Raw genomic sequence first — 21431 nt, 5'->3', positions numbered from 1 at the left:
CCGTCTCCGGGCTGGACCAGCGTCTCCTCTCTCCCTCCTCACTTAATCCCAGTGAAGAGAAGACATGCTGTGTAATCCCCAAAGTGCAGCTGCAGCCTCCTGCACAAGTCTCCGGGTCACCCCGGGACTGAGCTGGGTGAACTTGATTTTTTTTCCGCAAAACTTATCGATAGTGACGTCACGAGCAGATCGATAGACCCAGAGAGAGAGGGAAGGGGGGGGACTGTGCAATTCAATTAACATGTGATGCAGGGTGATAAATTGTCCCCTCCCTCCCGAGCCGTCTGCTGGTATAGACTGTATACACGGGTATAGAGAGCAGGGCAGTCACACTGTGCGGGGGGGGGGGGGGGGGGGGGGGGGATGCTGAATCCTAGTGGGCTAAAGGACCTTTGATTATGTCATGACCGTGTGTGGGCGGAGTCAGCCTGTGCTGCCGGGGCAGTGCCATCTAGTTCCTTAGTGTATAGTAAAGGACAATGTCCTCAGGTTTGTGCGCTGCATGAGCCGTAGAAATACACATCTGTGCTGCTCTACACAGCTCTCCATGCACTACACACACAGCTCTGCACTGCATGCACTACACACAGCTCTGCACTGCATGTACTACACACACAGCTCTGCACTGTATGCATTACACACACAGCTCTGCACTGCATGCACTACACACACAGCTATGCACTACACACACAGCTCTGCATTGTATGCATTACACACACAGCTCTGCACTGCATGCACTACACACACAGCTCTGCACTGCATGCACTACACACAGCTCTGCACTGCATGCACTACACACACAGCTCTGCACTGTATGCATTACACACACAGCTCTGCACTGCATGCACTACACACACAGCTATGCACTACACACACAGCTCTGCATTGTATGCATTACACACACAGCTCTGCACTGCATGCACTACACACACAGCTCTGCACGGCATGCACTACACACAGCTCTGCACTGCATGCACTACACACACAGCTCTGCACTGCATGCACTACACACACAGCTCTGCACTGTATGCATTACACACACAGCTCTGCACTGCATGCACTACACACACAGCTATGCACTACACACACAGCTCTGCATTGTATGCATTACACACACAGCTCTGCACTGCATGCACTACACACACAGCTCTGCACTGTATGCACTACACACACAGCTCTGCACTGTATGCACTACACACACAGCTCTACACTGTATGCACTACACACACAGCTCTGCATTGTATGCACTACACACACAGCTCTGCACTGTATGGACTACACACACAGCTCTAAACTGTATGCATCACACACAGCTCTACACTGTATTCACTACACACACAGCTCTGCACTGCATGCACTACACACACAGCTCTGCACTGTATGGACTACACACACAGCTCTGCATTGTATGCATTACACACACAGCTCTACACCGCATACATTACACACAGAGCTTTGCACTATGTGCATTAAACACACAGCTCTGCACTGTGTGTGCACACACTTCACGTATTACACACACAGCTCTGCACTGCATTATACTCACAGCTCTGCATTGTATGCAGTACACACATAGTTCTGCACTGTATGCTACACACACAGCTCTGCATTATATGCATTACACACAGCTCTGCACTGCGTGTAGTACACTCACAGCTCTGCATTGTATGCATTATACACGCAGCTCTGCATTGTATGCATCACATACACAGCTCTGCATTGTATGCATTACACACACACAGCTCTGCTTCTAGGCATTGCACACACCACGTATTACACACATAGCTGTGCATTGTATACATTACACACACAGCTCTGCATTGTATACATTACACTTACAGCACTGCACTGTATGCATTACACACACAGCTCTGCATTGTATACATTACACTTACAGCACTGCACTGTATGCATTACACACACAGCTCTGCATTGTATACATTACACATACAGCACTGCACTCTATGCATTACACACACAGCTCTGCACTCTATGCATTACACACACAGCTCTGCATTCTATGCATTACACACAGCTCTGCACTCTATGCATTACACACACAGCTCTGCACTCTATGCATTACACACACAGCTCTGCATTGTATGCATTACACACACAGTTCTGCACTGTATGCATTACATATACAGCTCTGCGCTGTCTGTATTACACACATAGCGCTGCACTCTCTGCATAACACAAACAGCCCTGCGTTATATGCATTACACACAAAGGTCTGCACCGGGTACATTACACACACAGCTCTGCTTTATGCATTACACACATAGCTCTGCATTGTTTATATTACACACACTGCTCTGCACTGTATTTATTATACAGGGAGTGCAGAATTATTAGGCAAGCTGTATTTTTGAGGATTAATTTTATTATTGAACAACAACCATGTTCTCAATGAACCCAAAAAACTCATTAATATCAAAGCTGAATATTTTTGTAAGTAGTTTTTAGTTTGTTTTTAGTTTTAGCTATTTTAGGGGGATATCTGTGTGTGCAGGTGACTATTACTGTGCATAATTATTAGGCAACTTAACAAAAAACAAATATATACCCATTTCAATTATTTATTTTTACCAGTGAAACCAATATAACATCTCAACATTCACAAATATACATTTCTGACATTCAAAAACAAATCAGTGACCAATATAGCCACCTTCTTTGCAAGGACACTCAAAAGCCTGCCATCCATGGATTCTGTCAGTGTTTTGATCTGTTCACCATCAACATTGCGTGCAGCAGCAACCACAGCCTCCCAGACACTGTTCAGAGAGGTGTACTGTTTTCCCTCCTTGTAAATCTCACATTTGATGATGGACCACAGGTTCTCAATGGGGTTCAGATCAGGTGAACAAGGAGGCCATGTCATTAGATTTTCTTCTTTTATACCCTTTCTTGCCAGCCACGCTGTGGAGTACTTGGACGCGTGTGATGGAGCATTGTCCTGCATGAAAATCATGTTTTTCTTGAAGGATGCAGACTTCTTCCTGTACCACTGCTTGAAGAAGGTGTCTTCCAGAAACTGGCAGTAGGACTGGGAGTTGAGCTTGACTCCATCCTCAACCCGAAAAGGCCCCACAAGCTCATCTTCGATGATACCAGCCCAAACCAGTACTCCACCTCCACCTTGCTGGCGTCTGAGTCGGACTGGAGCTCTCGGCCCTTTACCAATCCAGCCACGGGCCCATCCATCTGGCCCATCAAGACTCACTCTCATTTCATCAGTCCATAGAACCTTAGAAAAATCAGTCTTGAGATATTTCTTGGCCCAGTCTTGACGTTTCAGCTTGTGTGTCTTGTTCAGTGGTGGTCGTCTTTCAGCCTTTCTTACCTTGGCCATGTCTCTGAGTATTGCACACCTTGTGCTTTTGGGCACTCCAGTGATGTTGCAGCTCTGAAATATGGCCAAACTGGTGGCAAGTGGCATCTTGGCAGCTGCACGCTTGACTTTTCTCAGTTCATGGGCAGTTATTTTGCGCCTTGGTTTTTCCACACGCTTCTTGCGACCCTGTTGACTATTTTGAATGAAACGCTTGATTGTTTGATGATCACGCTTCAGAAGCTTTGCAATTTTAAGAGTGCTGCATCCCTCTGCAAGATATCTCACTATTTTTGACTTTTCTGAGCCTGTCAAGTCCTTCTTTTGACCCATTTTGCCAAAGGAAAGGAAGTTGCCTAATAATTATGCACACCTAATATAGGGTGTTGATGTCATTAGACCACACCCCTTCTCATTACAGAGATGCACATCACCTAATATGCTTAATTGGTAGTAGGCTTTCGAGCCTATACAACTTGGAGTAAGACAAACATGCATAAAGAGGATGATGTGGTCAAAATACTCATTTGCCTAATAATTCTGCACTCCCTGTACACACAGCCCTGCATTGTATTCCTCACACACAGCTTTGAAGTGTATGCATTGCACAAACACACAGTTCTACACTGTATATTGCACACACAGCACTGTCTTCATTACACATACAGCTCACCTATTACATACACAGCTCTGCATGGTGCGCTTTACACACAGCTCTGCACCATTCATCTCATACACTATGCTCACTTTGGTAAAGATTTACTATGCCCAGAATCGGTCGATAAAGTTACACACAAAAATATCACAAAAAGTGGCAATGTAAGCTCTCATTGTAAGGCCTCATGCACACAAACGCATTTTCTTTCCGTTTCTGTTCCGTTTTTTTTTGCGGACCGTATACGGAACCATTCATTTCAATGGGTCCGCAAAAATACGGAAGTTACTCCGTGTGCATTCCGTTTCCGTATTTCCGTTCTGCAAAAAATTAGAACATGTCCTATTATTGTCCGCAGTATGGACAAGGATAGGACTGTTCTATTAGGGGCCAGCTGTTCCGTTCCGCAAAATACGGAATGCACACGAACGGCATCCGTATTTTTTGCGGATCAATTTTTTGCGGACCGCAAAATACATACGGTCGTGTGCCTGAGGCCTAACTTGAATCATTTTATACCTAAAGATGTGAAAGCCAGATAATAGCTGTTCTAAATGATCTTGTTCTTAGCTTTTTCTTACTTTTTCGTTTTTTCCCCTCCATGCTTGGTGTTGCTGTTAATCTGTACTGCTGGGGGGTGGGCTTTATAGTCCCTTCAGATTTTACCTGCAGAAGTTTTCTCAGCTATACCGCCATACTACTGCACAGTTTCTGGTCCTTCCATTAGGATCACGTGGCTATGGGGAAAGAGACTGAGGTGGCACCATACTATGTAAGTCAATTTCATAATTCTTTGTACCTTTTTTTAACCGCTTGTCAATCGTGAACATATTGGTAGTTCATTTTTATGATGTCTACAGTGAATATGATATTTAATAGTCGGATAACCTATTTAACTAAGGTGAATTATATTATTTTGTGGCAATGGTACCTTGGAACCAAAACCAAATTCTGTACCAAGGTTAATTACAGTAAAAATAAATTCCCTAAGTTATTACACAGTCTCACGAGACTTCGCAAAGTAATAACTTCGGCTCTCCGGAGCCAATACATTCTAATACTGTACGGAGCGCCCACTCCGTACAGTATTACAATGAACTTCGAAGCATCCGAAGTCGATTCGCTCATCCCTAGTTACTACCTTCAAAAAGTAAGGAAAACCAGTGAACTGGTAACAGGGTCATGGAGGCTAAGGCTACTTTCACACTAGCGGCACGGACCTCCGGCACGCTGTTCCGTCGGGTGAACAGCCTGTCGTATCTGTCCTGCCGCTAGTGAACGTGTGCCCCCGGACTGCCGCTCCGTCCCCATTGACTATAATGGGGGCGGGGGCAGATTTCCTGCAGAGGCACGGCAGCGCACGGCGAGAGGCTGCCGGAATAAATGTCGGACATTTCGTAGTTTTATTCCGGCAGCCTCTCGCTCTGCGCTGCCGTGCCTCCGCCGGAACTCCGCCCCCGCCCCCATTATAGTCAATGGGGACGGAGCGGCAGTCCAGGGGCACACAGTCACCAGCGGCAGGACGGATCCGACAGGCTGTTCACCCGCCGGAACAGCCGGCCGGAGGTCTGTGCCACTAGTGTGAAAGTAGCCTAAGGCTCACTGATGTGAGTGGGGAATGAAGGCTAGCCCGTCTGGTCCAGAGCTACTGTGCTACTAAAGATTACAGGGGTTTACCACACGATTACTTGAGACCATGGTGTAGGTAAGATGACTGCATGGCGCTTACTAATATAGACTTTTTTGATATTCTGTGCCGTTTGCTATATTTATTAGCCATGCCCCCTTGTTAGGTAAATCTTCAGTGCTGTCCACATAGAGGTCCTGTCCATAAGATGGCCGCTGATGGAGGGTCATGTGGCCAGACACATAACTCAGTTTCCTCCATTCAGACGCACGGAATCTGCACTGAACTCCCAACACCATTGTGCGCCCTTTAGTGGTGACTGCGTGAAAATGCAGTGTTTTCAAAAGGGAAAGAGAAGAACAAGTTCTCTCTCCCAGGCACCCTAGTCATTCAATAGATTCACTAGGTTTATGGTGCCCCTAAACCCAGTTGTATCTGCATCCTCAGGATGCTGGCAGGACAAGAGATCCATTATTTCCCTCCCCCCGCCATGATCCGGTTCTCTTCTGTGCTGCAGGTGGCATAATGACATCATCTTGCCGCCTGCGACATTCCATAGGAGCAGACCTGTGACTGCAGGACATTGTGCGACTAGGAACAGGTCAGGGTCATGTAAGGTGTGCACCATGACCTAGAATAGATGAACCAGGGGCATATTTACATCTCTGTGAACATTATGACTAAGAGTATGTTTGGCATCTGAAACGCGTCAGTGTAGCTTTGCCTGTGTCGAGTATCCTTGGAATTTTAAGAAGATCCAATAAAGGTTTGGATTTTGTATTACCCCACTGGCTGGAATCTACGTTTTTTTGCACTATACACAGGTGGTACAGGTTATAATATAGGGGCACCAGCAAGAGTGGGGGGCACAGGCAAAAGGCACAATATACAGGAGGCACAGGCAAGAGGTACTATATAAAGGAGGCACAGAACCTGGCACTATATATAAGGGGCACAGAGCAGGTAGCACTTTTTTGTATAACTTTTCTTTATTTCATAATATCAAAATAACAGAATCAATAATCAATATACAGAGAAAATTATATTTAACAACAAAAATTCACAAACAGATCCCACCCTTTAGGGAGAGGGAAAGAGAGAAAGAAAAAACATGTAAAAAAATAAAAATATTTAAAATAATCCTAAAAGCAAACTATATATCCATCTAGAGCAGTGCTTCTCAAATAGTGGGGGGCGCCAGGCTCCGTAAAGGGGGGCTCGTTCAGGGCCGGCCTTTGGGGTGTGCGGACAGCTCGCAGTGTAATATGCGGCAGGGAGATGAGCGCTTCCATTGTGGAAGCGCTCATCTCCCTTCCTCTGATCAGAGGCCGGCGCAGGCGCTGGACGCGATGTACGGAGCGGGGGCCGGGGGAGGGACTGGGAGGAGGAGCTGGGGGCCGGCAATAGCGGTGGGGCGGTGCGGTCACTGTACTATAGCCCCGCCCCACCGCTCCCTCCGGTATACTAATATATAAATTAATAATAATATAAAATGTATTATTGAATTAAAAGTTATTAAACATGCCCCCCTCACTCCTAATAGTACCGTATATCCGAATTTCTTCTGTATAATGCCGGCAGGCAGGCCGGGCGGCCGGCGCGTCCCTCAGTGATGTCACGTGCCTGCGCCGCCTGCTTTATGAATGAAGCAGGCGGCGCAGACAAGTGACGTCACTGAGGGACGCGCCGGCCGCCCGGCCCGCCTGCCGGCATTATACAGAAGAAATTCGGATATCTGGTACTATTAGGAGTGAGGGGGGCATGTTTAATAACTTTAAACGGCGGCGGCGGGCACACGGAATCTGTGGATGGCACAGTTAAGGGGTGGGGGTCTGTGGATGGCACTGTTATGGGCTGGGGGGTCTGTGGATGGCACAGTTATGGGCTGGGGGGGCACTGTGGATGGCACTGTTATGGGGTGGGGGGTCTGTGGATGGCACATATATAACAGTGCCAGCCACAGATCCCCCTGTAACAGTGCCAGCCACAGATCCCCCCCACAAGTGTCCGTCATCCACAGATCCCACCATAAGTGTCCGTCATTCACAGATCCCCCCATAAGTGTCCGTCATCCACAGATCCCCCCATAAGTGTCCGTCATCCACAGATCCCCCCATAAGTGTGTGTCCGTCATCCACAGATCCCCCCATAAGTGTCCGTCATCCACAGATCCCCCCCCATAAGTGTCCGTTATCCACAGATCCCCCCATAAGTGTCCGTCATCCACAGATCCCCCCATAAGTGTCCGTCATCCACAGATCCCCCCCATAAGTGTCCGTTATCCACAGATCCCCCCATAAGTGTCCGTCATCCACAGATCCCCCCATAAGTGTCCGTCATCCACAGATCCCCCCCATAAGTGTCCGTTATCCACAGATCCCCCCATAAGTGTCTGTCATCCACAGATCCCCCCCATAAGTGTCCGTCATCCACAGATCCCCCCATAAGTGTCCGTTATCCACAGATCCCCCCATAAGTGTCCGTCACCACAGATCCCCCCATAAGTGTCCGTCATCCACAGATCCCCCCCATAAGTGTCCGTTATCCACAGATCCCCCCATAAGTGTCCGTCATCCACAGATCCCCCCATAAGTGTCCGTCATCCACAAGCGGCGTCCCACACGGCGTCGGTTGCCTAGCAACTCTACGGCTGGAGAGAGGGAGCCCCAGTAGCAGTACTTATAACAATTTTAAAGACAAATGATACTATTTACGGGGGGGCGCAAAATGTTTTCTTCTTCCTAGGGGGGGCATGACAGAAAATAATTGAGAAGCACTGATCTAGAGGAAGAATTCAATTTAACCAATACAGTGGTCCCTCAAGTTACAATATTAATTGGTTGCGGGACGACCATTGTATGTTGAAACCATTGTAAGCTGAGTAATTGCCTCCAAAACCCCAAAATATCATCCAAGATAAGAGAAAATAAAGATTTAAGAAAAATAAGCAGATAACTAAGACAGATAAGACAAGTCCTTACATATAACAGTCAGGAATAGCTGATAACTAGCGACTAATCCAGTTATTTTACCAGAGAAGTGGCCTTGATTGGTTGGATCTGGGTCTGAGACATTGTATGTTGGGTCTAGCTTCAACTTACGATGGGTCAAAAAAGACCACTGTATGTTGTAAATATTGTATCCTGAGGCCATTGTATCTTGGGGGGTCACTGTATCTGATTTCATCTCAATTTCCATATATAAAAACCTGCAGCCTTAACCCTTTCATGACCAAGGGTCATTGATGCCCCAGTGTCCAGGTCAAAATTTACAAATCTGACATGCGTCACTTTATGTGGTAATTGCTTTGGAACACTTTTATTTATCCAAGCCATTCTGAGATTGTTTTCTTGTGACATATTGTACTTCATGAAACTACACCCCTCAAGTTACTCAAAACTGATTTTACAAACTTTGTTAACCCTTTAGGTGTTCCACAAGAATTAAAGGAAAATGGAAATGAAATTTCTAAATTTCACTTTTTTGGCAGATTTTCGCTTTTATTACATTTTTTTCTTTAACACATTGAGGGTTAACAGCCAAACAAAACTCAGCATTTATTACCCTGATTCTGCGGTTTACAGAAACACCCCACATGTGGTCGTAAACTGATGTAAGGGTGCACGGCAGGGCGCAGAAGGAAAGGAACGCCGTATGGTTTTTGGAAGGCAGATTTTGCTAAACTGGTTTTAGATGCCATGTCCCATTTAAAGCCCCCCTGATGCACCCATACAGTAGAAACTCCCAAAAAGTGACCCTATTTTGGAAACTAGGGGATAAGGTGCCAGTTTTATTGGTACTATTTTGGGTTACATATGATTTTTAATTGCTCTATATTAAGTTTTTTGTGAGGCAAGGTAACTGAAAAATGGCTGTTTTGGCACATTTTTTTTTTTTTTTTTACAAGATTCATCTGACAGGGTAGATCATGTGCTATTTTTATAGAGCAGGTTGTTACGGACGCAATTATATCAAATATGTCTACTTTCTTTGTTTGTTTGTTTCAGTTTTACATAATAAAGCAATTTTGAAAAATAAATTATGTTTTTGTGTGTCCATTTTCTGAACGCCATATGTTTTTTGTTTTTCTGCCGATTGTCTTGTGCAGGGGCTCGTTTTTTGCAGAAAGAGTTGAGGTTTTTATTGGTATCATTTTTGGGTACATAGGATTTTTTGATCATTCATTATTACACTTTATGGGGCAAGGTGACCAAACAATTGGCTGTTTTGGAACAGTTTTTATTTATTTATTTTTACAGCGTTTATCTGAGGGGTTAGGACAGTTTTATAGAGCAGATCGTTACAGACGTGGCAATACCTAATATGTATACTTTTTCTTATTTATTTAAGTTTTACACAATAATAGCATTTCTGAAACCAAAAAAATGATGTTTTAGTGTCTCCATAGTCTGAAAGCCATAGCTTTTTTATTTTTTGGGCGATGGGTCTTAAATAGGGTATCATTTTTTGCGGGATGGGGTAACGGTTTGATTGGTACTATTTTGGGGGTCATAAGCCTTTTTGATCGCTTGCTGTTGCACTTTTTGTGATGTAAGGTGCACACCGTTTTTTTTTTTTTTATGGTGTTTATCGGACGGGGTCTATCATGTGATATATTTATAGAGACGGTTGTTACGGACGCGGTGATACCTAATATGTGTATTTTTTTTTTTTTCATTTTTTATAGAAAAAGGCAATTTCTTTTTTTAATTTTACATTTTTATTTATTTATTTTTACTTTTATTATTTTCACTTTTTTTTTTTATCAAGTCCCTCTTGGATTTTGAAGATCCAGTGGGGCTGATGGCTGTACTATACTTTGCAATGCTCTTGCATTGCAAAGTATAATACAATCAGATGCCCTGTAGGTGGCAACAGCGGACGCTTTTGCAAAGCGTCCGTTTGCCATGGCAACCATCGGGCGCTGCAATCGCAGCGCAGCAGCCCCGATGGTGGAGAGAGGGAGCCCCCTCCCTCTATTAACCCCATGGATGGCGCTGCCGCAGCATCTATGGGGTTACAGCAGAGTGTCAGCATAGAGCTGACACTCTCTGCTGATGGCGGCGGCTCAGGAATGGAGCCGCCGCCATCACACACAGCAGGGGGACCGGGGGCAGCGGTGGAAAGGGGGGGGGGTGTCACGGCCAGCATTGAGGGAGGTGATGCATCACGAAATGGGGGCAGGAGGAATGTATGGGGTGGGGAGGGGGTGGACCGCATCAGGGCAGGAGGCAGGAGATAAGCTTCAGCGGCAGGCGGACACAAGGGGGGGCTTGGAGGGGCACAGATGGGGGGCACAGATCGGGGGGGTACGAGGACACATTACCTGATTTCAGGCTCTGATCTGCAGAGCGCAGATCAGAGCCTGAAACCGGCATTTTTTCACTGCCGCGATCCGATTGGTTAGTCTACACAGACTAACCAATCGGATCGATTGCCGGCAAGGGGCCACTCTGATTGGTCCCTTGCCGGCATTACTGAACTGTATGCTGTTCGTGACAGCAGCAGGGCAGGGGCAGAAGCTTTAATCCAAGCGTTTTGCAGCGCTTGGATTAAAGAGCTGCCATGACGTCTATACACGTGGTAGCTGCACGGGGTATGTGCAGCTATCATGTATATATACAGATTGCGGTCGTGAAGGGGTTAAAGAGGACCTTTCATCTGGCAAAACATTGTGAACTAAGTGTCATGATCTGTACAGTGGCACCCAGGGATGTCACTGCACTTACTATTATCCCTGGGCGCCGCTCCGTTCTCCCGTTATGCCCTCCGGTATGTTCGGTCACTTGGTTATAGTAGGAGGAGACTGCCCTTGTTCTGCTGGGCGTCTCCTTCTCCTAGGCTGTAGCGCTGGCCAATCGCAGCGCAGAGCTCACAGCCTGGGAGAAAAAAACCTCCCAGACTGAGCTCTGCGCTGCGATTGGCCAGCGCTACAGCCTGGGAGAAGGAGACGCCCACAGGACAAGGGCAGACTCCGCCTACTATAACCAAGTCCCCTAAGTCTCCTCCTACTATAACCAAGTCCCCGAACATACCGGAGGGCATAATGGGAGAACGGAGCGGCGCCCAGGGATAATAGTAAGTGCAGTGAGATCCCTGGGCGCCGCTGTACAGATCATGACACTTAGTTCACAATGTTTTGCCAGATGAAAGGTCCTCTTTAACCTGTTTAGGACAGAGGGAGTACCGGTAGGCCCTGATTTCCCGATCCTTAAGGTCACAGGACGTACCGGTCCTGTGACCCCCCCCTGTGTAGGCGATCGCAGCAAACCGCAGGTTAATTCAGACCTGCGGTTTGCTGCGTTTCCGGGTTATTCGGGTCTCTGGGGACCTGATAACCCAGAACAGGATGGTGATCGGTGGTGTGATAATACACCACCAATCACCATCCTACGATCCTGAGAGGTGATGTGACATCACCTCTCAGGATCGCCTCCTATTGGTCGGCTCGACGGGAGGTTCAAATCATCGCAGTGCTCTTCTCTTCCTCCTTTTGTGTCCTGGAGCCCGAGGAGAGAGGAGCACTGCACGTGTCTCAGAGCCAGCACCCCCCATCTGTGAAGAGATCAGGATCCAGCCAGCACCCCATCTGTGCCCCAGCACCATCAGGTATTTAGGGAAAGGATAGGGCCAAGTTAGATTAGGCAGGGATATTTAGGGAAAGTTAGTTGAAGAAAAAAAACAAAAACAGTTACTGATTGCATCACCCTAAGGCCTCACGCACACGACAGTTGTTTTTTGCGTCTGCAAATTGTGTGTCCGCCGAAAAAAAACTGATGCGGCATCCGTTTTTTTAAGAGAATCCGTTTTTTTCCCACAGATCCCTTGTAATAAATGCCTATCCGTGTCCGCAAATGTGAAAAAAGTAGGACATGCACTATTTTTTTTGCTGAAGGGAAACACGGACAACGGACATGGAACAGAACAGGATGAACTATCAGCATTTTTTTGCTGACCCATTGAAATCAATGGGTCCCCATCCTATCCGCAAAAAAAACAGAACTAAGGCCGAGAAAAACAACTGTCGTGTGCATGAGGCCTAAATCGGGTGTCTGGGGTCCACAGCACAGCTGTGTGACCCTAGACCCCCCAGGGGTGCCGCAGCTTGCCCCCCTCCCCCCCAAAACTTTTTTGGGGCGCAGGCAGTTTTTTTTTTTTTGTGCGTACGCTGACTGTGGCCGACACTTTTAGTGTCCGGCCACTGTTAGTGCATCGCACATCCCACTGCTGAAAACTCCTTTTTTAGTTAGTCCTTTTTTTTTTTGTCCGTTAGGTTTAGGCTAAGTTCGCGAACACCCGTGCTCCCACACACACGCACACTGAATAAAGATTTACACGCACGCACACACACACGCAGACACACACTCCCCCAGCTTGCCTCCGACTCCGAGAGTCCCAGTGAGGACGAGGATGACCCCACTTTCCTTTTGTCATCCGCCTCCTCCTCATCATCTAGCGATGATGATGAGCCCCCAAGGCGGCGGAGATGCCACCTGGCAGGGCAAGGGGACCGCCATGCTAGCGACCCTGTGGCCCACCCTAGTACGAGCAGCTCTGGGCTCGTACTAGTTTTCCTGCCCACCAGTTAAATCCACCGGAGCCCCCTGCCGGTGAACTTGTCTGGTGTACCCCAGAGCGATTTGAGCCTGTGATTCCTGATTTTGTAGGCCAACCAGGAATCTAAATTTCCACAGTGGGCTTCTTTGAATACGACAATTTTAGGTTTTTTTTCAGTGACCACTTTGTAAATCTAATGGTGGAGCAAACAAACCTGTACACCCAACAGTTCGTTGCTCAACACCCGGGCTCCTTTTTGGCTATGCCCGGTGGCTGGATCCCGGTCAGTGCAGCTGAGATGGGGACATTTTGGGGCCTCGTGCTGCACATGATCCTAGTCAAGAAACCTAGTGTCAGGCATTACTGGAGTGGGGACGTCCTCTACCAGACCCCACTTTACAGTACGGCCATGACACGCTCCCGGTTTGAGGCCATACGGAAATGCCTGCATTATGCTGATAATGCAGCATGTCCCCCCCCCAAAGGTGATCCTGCCTATGACCGCCTGTACAAAATCAGGCCTGGTCATCGATCACTTTGGGGCCAAATTTGTACAGGCCAATGTACAGAGCCGATGCAAGGATTTTTGCCGCCCTAGGCAAGATAAAAATTCCCACCCCCACCCCCCCTTATCAGATGATCTGCCCATATCATGACATCACATATGTTCCACCCCTTTCTCAGAACTGCTATGTTTCCCTTAATGTTAATCCAGCTTCTTGTAGCTGTCTCCCTGACAGCCGCTAGAGGTGCTTCCGCGATTCTCACTGTGAAAATTACAGTGGGAAGACGCAGAACATAGTTTTGAATGCGTGCACATGCGCATTCGCAGCTGAGAGGAGGATCGGGGAGAAGAGTTCCCCGTGCCGGCGCTAGAGAAAGGTAAGTGGCTGAAGGGGTTTTAACCCCTTCAGCCCAGTGGGAGGGGGACACGAGGGTGCCCCACTCCTAACAACTATATAGTGCCAGGAAAATGAGTTTGTTTTCCTGGCACTATAGTGCTCCTTTACCACCAGTACTGCACAGGGTCTTTTCTTTGCAGGGACAGGCTATAGACACCAGTACCACTACATTAAACTGTAGTGGTTCTGGGCCTATACACCCTGTACAGAATTATTAGGCAAATGAGTATTTTGACCACATCATCCTCTTTATGCATGTTGTCTTACTCCAAGCTGTATAGGCTCGAAAGCCTTCTACCAATTAAGCATATTAGGTGATGTGCATCTCTGTAATGAGAAGGGGTGTGGTCTAATGACATCAACACCCTATATCAGGTGTGCATAATTATTAGGCAACTTCCTTTCCTTTGGCAAAATGGGTCAAAAGAAGGACTTGACAGGCTCAGAAAAGTCTAAAATAGTGAGATATCTTGCAGAGGGATGCAGCACTCTTAAAATTGCAAAGCTTCTGAAGCGTGATCATCGAACAATCAAGCGTTTCATTCAAAATAGTCAACAGGGTCGCAAGAAGCGTTTGGAAAAACCAAGGCGCAAAATAACTGCCCATGAACTGAGAAAAGTCAAGCGTGCAGCTGCCAAGATGCCACTTGCCACCAGTTTGGCCATATTTCAGAGCTGCAACATCACTGGAGTGCCCAAAAGCACAAGGTGTGCAATACTCAGAGACATGGCCAAGGTAAGAAAGGCTGAAAGACGACCACCACTGAACAAGACACACAAGCTGAAACGTCAAGACTGGGCCAAGAAATATCTCAAGACTGATTTTTCTAAGGTTTTATGGACTGATGAAATGAGAGTGAGTCTTGATGGGCCAGATGGATGGGCCCGTGGCTGGATTGGTAAAGGGCAGAGAGCTCCAGTCCGACTCAGACGCCAGCAAGGTGGAGGTGGAGTACTGGTTTGGGCTGGTATCACCAAAGATGAGCTTGTGGGGCCTTTTCGGGTTGAGGATGGAGTCAAGCTCAACTCCCAGTCCTACTGCCAGTTTCTGGAAGACACCTTCTTCAAGCAGTGGTACAGGAAGAAGTCTGCATCCTTCAAGAAAAACATGATTTTCATGCAGGACAATGCTCCATCACACGCGTCCAAGTACTCCACAGCGTGGCTGGCAAGAAAGGGTATAAAAGAAGAAAATCTAATGACATGGCCTCCTTGTTCACCTGATCTGAACCCCATTGAGAACCTGTGGTCCATCATCAAATGTGAGATTTACAAGGAGGGAAAACAGTACACCTCTCTGAACAGTGTCTGGGAGGCTGTGGTTGCTGCTGCACGCAATGTTGATGGTGAACAGATCAAAACACTGACAGAATCCATGGATGGCAGGCTTTTGAGTGTCCTTGCAAAGAAAGGTGGCTATATTGGTCACTGATTTGTTTTTGTTTTGTTTTTGAATGTCAGAAATGTATATTTGTGAATGTTGAGATGTTATATTGGTTTCACTGGTAAAAATAAATAATTTAACCACCTCCGGACCGCTGTATGCAGATTCGCGTTCCGGAGGTGGCAGCCCTGCGCTCAGCGACGCATATACGCCTCATCTCGCGTGAGCCGGGATTTCCTGTGAACGCGCGCACAGGAACGGAAGGTAAGAGAGTGGATCTCCAGCCTGCCAGCGGCGATCGTTCGCTGGCAGGCTGGAGATGTGTTTTTTTTAACCCCTAACAGGTATATTAGACGCTGTTTTGATAACAGCGTCTAATATACCTGCTACCTGGTCCTCTGGTGGTCCCCTTTGTTTGGATCGACCACCAGAGGACACAGGTAGCTCAGTAAAGTAGCACCAAGCACCACTACACTACACTACACCCCCCCCCCCCCCGGTCACTTATTAACCCCTTATTAGCCCCTGATCACCCCTGATCACCCCATATAGACTCCCTGATCACCCCCCTGTCATTGATTACCCCCCTGTCATTGATCAACCCCCTGTAAAGCTCCATTCAGACGTCCGCATGATTTTTACAGATCCACTGATAGATGGATCGGATCCGCAAAACGCATCCGGACGTCTGAATGAAGCCTTACGGGGGCGTGATCAATGACTGTGGTGATCACCCCATATAGACTCCCTGATCACCCCCTGTCATTGATTACCCCCCTGTCATTGATTACCCCCCTGTAAAGCTCCATTCAGACGTCCGCATGATTTTTACGGATCCACTGATAGATGGATCGGATCCGCAAAACGCATCCGGACGTCTGAATGAAGCCTTACAGGGGAGTGATCAATGACTGTGGTGATCACCCCATATAGACTCCCTGATCACCCCCTGTAAAGCTCCATTCAGATGTCCGCATGATTTTTACGGATGCACTGATAGATGGATCGGATCCGCAAAACGCATCCGGACGTCTGAATGAAGCCTTACAGGGGCATGATCAATGACTGTGGTGATCACCCCATATAGACTCCCTGATCACCCCCCTGTCATTGATTACCCCCCTGTCATTGATCACCCCCCTGTAAAGCTCCATTCAGACGTCCGCATGATTTTTACGGATATACTGATAGATGGATCGGATCCGCAAAACGCATCCGGACGTCTGAATGAAGCCTTACAGGGGCGTGATCAATGACTGTGGTGATCACCCCATATAGACTCCCTGATCACCCCCCTGTCATTGATTACCCCCCTGTCATTGATCACCCCCCTGTAAAGCTCCATTCAGACGTCCGCATGATTTTTACGGATCCACTGATAGATGGATCGGATCCGCAAAACGCATACGGACGTCTGAATGAAGCCTTACAGGGGCATGATCAATGACTGTGGTGATCACCCCATATAGACTCCCTGATCACCCCCCTGTCATTGATCAACCCCCTGTAAAGCTCCATTCAGATGTCCGCATGATTTTTACGGATCCACTGTTAGATGGATCGGATCCGCAAAACGCATACGGACGTCTGAATGGAGCCTTACAGGGGCGTGATCAATGACTGTGGTGATCACCCCATATAGACTCCCTGATCACCCCCCTGTCATTGATCACCCCCCTGTCATTGATCACCCCCCTGTCATTGATCACCCTCTGTAAGGCTCCATTCAGACATTTTTTTGGCCCAAGTTAGCGGAATTATTTTATTTTTTTCTTACAAAGTCACATATTCCACTAACTTGTGACAAAAAATAAAATCTCACATGAACTCACCATACCCCTCACGGAATCCAAATGCGTAAAATTTTTTAGACATTTATATTCCAGACTTCTTCTCACGCTTTAGGGCCCCTAGAATGCCAGAGCAGTATAAATACCCCACATGTGACCCCATTTCGGAAAGAAGACACCCCCAGGTATTCCGTGAGGGGCATATTGAGTCCATGAAAGATTGAAATTTTTGTCCCAAGTTAGCGGAACGGGAGACTTTGTGAGAAAAAAATAAAAAATATCAATTTCCGCTAACTTGTGCCAAAAATAAAAAATTTCTATGAACTCGCCATGCCCCTCATTGAATACCTTGGGGTGTCTTCTTTCCAAAATGGGGTCACATGTGGGGTATTTATACTGCCCTGGCATTCTAGGGGCCCCAAAGCGTGAGAAGAAGTCTGGTATCCAAATGTCTAAAAATGCCCTCCTAAAAGGAATTTGGGCCCCTTTGCGCATCTAGGCTGCAAAAAAGTGTCACACATCTGGTATCGCCGTACTCAGGAGAAGTTGGGGAATGTGTTTTGGGGTGTCATTTTACATATACCCATGCTGGGTGAGATAAATATCTTGGTCAAATGCCAACTTTGTATAAAAAAATGGGAAAAGTTGTCTTTTGCCAAGATATTTCTCTCACCCAGCATGGGTATATGTAAAAAGACACCCCAAAACACATTCCCCAACGTCTCCTGAATACGGCGATACCACATGTGTGACACTTTTTTGCAGCCTAGATGGGCAAAGGGGCCCACATTCCAAAGAGCACCTTTCGGATTTCACTGGTCATTTACCTACTTACCACACATTAGGGCCCCTGGAAAATGCCAGGGCAGTATAACTACCCCACAAGTGACCCCATTTTGGAAAGAAGACACCCCAAGGTATTCCGTGAGGGGCATGACGAGTTCCTAGAATTTTTTATTTTTTGTCACAAGTTAGTGGAAAATGATGATTTTTTTTATTTTTTTATTTTTCATACAAAGTCTCATATTCCACTAACTTGTGACAAAAAAAAAAAACTTCCATGAACTCACTATGCCCATCAGCGAATACCTTGGGGTCTCTTCTTTCCAAAATGGGGTCACTTGTGGGGTAGTTATACTGCCCTGGCATTCTAGGGGCCCAAATGTGTGGTAAGGAGTTTGAAATCAAATTCTGTAAAAAATGACGAGTGAAATCCGAAAGGTGCTCTTTGGAATATGGGCCCCTTTGCCCACCTAGGCTGCAAAAAAGTGTCACACATCTGGTATCTCCGTACTCAGGAGAAGGTGGGGAATGTGTTTTGGGGTGTCATTTTACATATACCCATGCTGGGTGAGAGAAATATCTTGGCAAAAGACAACTTTTCCCATTTTTTTATACAAAGTTGGCATTTGACCAAGATATTTATCTCACCCAGCATGGGTATATGTAAAATGACACCCCAAAACACATTCCCCAACTTCTACTGAATACGGAGATACCAGATGTGTGACACTTTTTTGCAGCCTAGGTGGGCAAAGGGGCCCATATTCCAAAGAGCACCTTTCGGATTTCACTCGTCATTTTTTACAGAATTTGATTTCAAACTCCTTACCACACATTTGGGCCCCTAGAATGCCAGGGCAGTATAACTACCCCACAAGTGACCCCATTTTGGAAAGAAGAGACCCCAAGGTATTCGCTGATGGGCATAGTGAGTTCATGGAAGTTTTTATTTTTTGTCACAAGTTAGTGGAATATGAGACTTTGTATGAAAAAAAAATAAAAAAATCTGCATTTTCCACTAACTTGCGACAAAAAATTCTAGGAACTCGCCATGCCCCTCACGGAATACCTTGGGGTGTCTTCTTTCCAAAATGGGGTCACTTGTGGGGTAGTTATACTGCCCTGGCATTCTAGGGGCCCAAATGTGTGGTAAGGAGTTTGAAATCAAATTCTGTAAAAAATGACCAGTGAAATCCGAAAGGTGCTCTTTGGAATATGGGCCCCTTTGCCCACCTAGGCTGCAAAAAAGTGTCACACATCTGGTATCTCTGTATTCAGGAGAAGTTGAGGAATGTGTTTTGGGGTGTCTTTTTACATATACCCATGCTGGGTGAGATAAATATCTTGGTCAAATGCCAACTTTGTATAAAAAAATGGGAAAAGTTGTCTTTTGCCAAGATATTTCTCTCACCCAGCATGGGTATATGTAAAATGACACCCCAAAACACATTCCCCACCTTCTCCTGAGTACGGAGATACCAGATGTGTGACACTTTTTTGCAGCCTAGGTGGGCAAAGGGGCCCATATTCCAAAGAGCACCTTTCGGATTTCACAGGTCATTTTTTACAGAATTTGATTTCAAACTCCTTACCACACATTTGGGCCCCTAGAATGCCAGGGCAGTATAACTACCCCACAAGTGACCCCATTTTGGAAAGAAGAGACCCCAAGGTATTTCGTGATGGGCATAGTGAGTTCATGGAAGTTTTTATTTTTTGTCACAAGTTAGTGGAATATGAGACTTTGTAAGAAAAAAAAAAAAAAAAAAAAAATCATCATTTTCCGCTAACTTGTGACAAAAAATAAAAAGTTCTATGAACTCACTATGCCCATCAGCGAATACCTTAGGGTGTGTACTTTCCGAAATGGGGTCATTTGTGGGGTGTTTGTACTGTCTGGCCATTGTAGAACCTCAGGAAACATGACAGGTGCTCAGAAAGTCAGAGCTGCTTCAAAAAGCGGAAATTCACATTTTTGTACCATAGTTTGTAAACGCTATAACTTTTACCCAAACCATTTTTTTTTTACCCAAACATTTTTTTTTTATCAAAGACATGTAGAACAATAAATTTAGAGCAAAATTTATATATGGATGTCGTTTTTTTTGCAAAATTTTACAACTGAAAGTGAAAAATGTCATTTTTTTGCAAAAAAATCGTTAAATTTCGATTAATAACAAAAAAAGTAAAAATGTCAGCAGCAATGAAATACCACCAAATGAAAGCTCTATTAGTGAGAAGAAAAGGAGGTAAAATTCATTTGGGTGGTAAGTTGCATGACCGAGCAATAAACGGTGAAATTAGTGTAGGTCAGAAGTGTAAAAAGTGGCCTGGTCTTTCAGGGTGTTTAAGCACTGGGGGCTGAGGTGGTTAAATGGGTATATATTTGTTTTTTGTTAAGTTGCCTAATAATTATGCACAGTAATAGTCACCTGCACACACAGATATCCCCCTAAAATAGCTAAAACTAAAAACAAACTAAAAACTACTTCCAAAAATATTCAGCTTTGATATTAATGAGTTTTTTGGGTTCATTGAGAACATGGTTGTTGTTCAATAATAAAATTAATCCTCAAAAATACAACTTGCCTAATAATTCTGCACTCCCTGTAGAGGGGGAACAAGGCTCTTAGATCTCATCAACATCTGAAGTATTTTTAAAGAGGACTTTTCATGTTTTTTTTTTATTCTAGACTCTAGATAAATGCTTTTACTTGCGGGGTACCCTCAGAGAGGAGGAGACGCCAGGGTTTCTTAATGGGCGTCTCCTTCTACCTGGCTGTGCCATGATCCAATCACAGCGGAGAGCGTCACAGCCAGGCAGAAGGTGAGCTTTTTTTTTCTCCCTGGTTGTGACGCTCTCTGCTGTCATTGGATCGCGGTACAGCCAGGGAGAAGGAGACGCCCATTGAGAATCCCTGGCGTCTCCTCCTCCCTGTACCGATGCTCAGTATTAACATATTGAGCGGGAAAACTACAGAGGGGCACAGCGGGGCATACGAGCGATATTAAAAAAAAAACAGGCAGGGTGGCAGCATCAAGTAAAGGTATTTATCTAGAATAAAAAAAAAACATGAAAGGGCCTCTTTAAGGCCGCACATTTATAATATACCATATTTAAAAGAAAACCCAATTTCTCAAAATCTTCCAAATAAATTTATTTATCCCAATCTGTTTCTTTTAACCCAGATCTTAATTGATAATAATTTAATAATTTAACTACATACTCTTTGGAAGACCATATTGCAGGGATAATAAATCAAAAGATTCTCCTATAGAACTTAAAGAGCCGTGTTAACCTGAATCTTTCCCAGATGGGTAAAGTGCCAATTTCTCTCAGATTCTTAAGGGATTTGTTTTCAAACCAGCACCTGGATCTGAATAGTTTTGTAATTGCTT

General features: G+C 45.8%; 1 non-coding gene across 1 annotated transcript; it reads right to left on the bottom strand.

Annotated features, from left to right (window-relative positions):
• Positions 1-10626: 10626 nt before the first annotated feature.
• On the bottom strand, positions 10627-10712 carry LOC120992675. The gene has a single exon (XR_005777068.1). It is a non-coding gene; the product is annotated as a small nucleolar RNA SNORD71 (small nucleolar RNA).
• Between the last annotated feature and the right edge of the window lie 10719 nt (positions 10713-21431).

The sequence above is a fragment of the Bufo bufo genome, chromosome 2, assembly GCF_905171765.1.
Source record: "Bufo bufo chromosome 2, aBufBuf1.1, whole genome shotgun sequence".
NCBI classification, from domain to species: Eukaryota; Metazoa; Chordata; class Amphibia; order Anura; family Bufonidae; genus Bufo; species Bufo bufo.
This window is presented reverse-complemented; position numbering and strand designations above follow the sequence as displayed.